Source organism: Corvus brachyrhynchos, unplaced genomic scaffold (assembly GCF_000691975.1).
Source record: "Corvus brachyrhynchos isolate BGI_N302 unplaced genomic scaffold, ASM69197v1 scaffold23, whole genome shotgun sequence".
Lineage (NCBI taxonomy): Eukaryota > Metazoa > Chordata > Aves > Passeriformes > Corvidae > Corvus > Corvus brachyrhynchos.
In genome coordinates, this window is record NW_008238983.1 from 10,919,697 (window position 1) to 10,921,584 (window position 1,888).

Here is a 1,888-nt window from a genome sequence, read left to right on the forward strand (position 1 = left end):
TGTAAAAAATGAAAATAAGAGAAAGTTAGCAGCTTGGCTTGCTGGGAGTGGTTTTGGAATATGAATTCGTCATATAGATTACAGCAATTAATGTACCATAATAAGAGCCGTCATGTTAGGCTACACCAAAAGTGTCTTCAAGCCTCTTTCCTGGGAGTAAATGCAAGCATCCGTATTTGTACTTCAGGTTTTCCTTATTTTGATATAATCCTTTTAAAGGATAGCCTTTCCTTGCTATGGAATCAAATATTTCTTCATTTTTTATTTTTACTTTTTCTCACAGGAATTGGAACTGCCCAAGTCGTAATGGGATTACTTTCTGCATAGCAATCCTCCTCTCCACCGTAACTGAAAAGCCCACCCACCTGTTACCCTGTGCTACAGCACTAAGTTTGTGCCATCCTCCGACCCCTATTCCAGTACAAGTTTCCAGACACTTTTGCAGTTGCCTCCATCTGATCTGTTTCCAGTCAAAAGCTGGTTTCTGGTTATGAATTTTAAATCTGATACCTGTGTACTCTCTGGTCATCTGTGACTAGGTTGCTTCAGACTCCACCTGACAAGCCATCTCAGTTCCACAATAAAAATTTGATTACAGAAGGCTCATGTGTGTACTTAGGGACAGACAACATTACCAAAATTTTAGTAGTTTTTCAGATAAAGGTAAATATTTTTCTGAGAAAAAAACACAGTTGGTAAAGTGAGTACAACCCTCCATGTTAAAAATCATTTATGACAGGTAAATCTGTGAATCAGATGTCAAAATCTTACCCAGCCTTTATGATTAAAGTTCATAGGAGACCTTGATAAAACAAAACCAGAAAGCACCAAAACCCCTAAATCAATAAACACATAGAAATTTCAGGAAAGGAAAGTTCATCCACCACAACTCTTCAGCACACGCACTTAATCTAGAATTCAATATCTATTAAAAATCTGCACTCCATTTTTAAATGCTCACAAACCCAAAATAAGTAAGGGAACAATCAAAAAGTGTCCTAATATTCAGGAGAGCTGCACTCCTATCCTGTTGCAAGAACTGTGTGATGACATCAGCCAGTTATCAACCTGGAAAATTTTCAGATTATAACGTTTAAACGTTAGGTGGCTGTTTTAGCCAACACCAGGAGCCTTCCTCAAAGCTTTCCTGGAAAAGCAGAAAGACTTGTGCTGCTGAGCAGGTCAGGATTTGATGTATTTCATCTGCACATTTTCTAACATCAATAACAGCTGTGATTCAAGGCTGTTGTTTTTTTTACATAACTCATGTGTGTGTTTCTGTGGATGAAGAGTCTCTGCTCAAAAACAGACTGCTGTACAACTGCCTTATGGCTTTTTACCTGCTGTTTGTAGCCTGGTTTTGAAAAGAACATGTATATTCTTGTGTTTCTGGGCTCACATACTCTCTCTCCTATGCACATGTGTACACAAGCACATACATACCCAGCATGACAAAGAGACTGGGACAAGGATTGCTGAAGTCACTGTCAGATCACAGTTTTAGCTTTTTGTGTATGTAATGATACTTTTTTACTCCTGATATTTTTTTCTTTCTATTCCCTGTGATCATGTTTCTTCCTGATGCTGGAAAGCTCACACACCGAGGCCTGGTACATAAACACAAAACAGCAAATCAGGTTTCTGTGTGGGAGTTCTTAATGTGAGTTGCCTCAATATTTGAGCAGTTGTCGATGACAGTATTTGGCTTAGATAATGTGTTATTATCTCCGAAGAAAAGCATCTAGAGGGTTACTCAGACAGTCAATACAAAATTGAGTTTAATATCCTCTTTATTTCCTCATTAAAAAAGCAATACCAGGGTTTCAGGGGCCAAATAGTGATCATTAGCAGGAGTACCACTGCCTTGCTACAAGCTGGTCTGCCATTC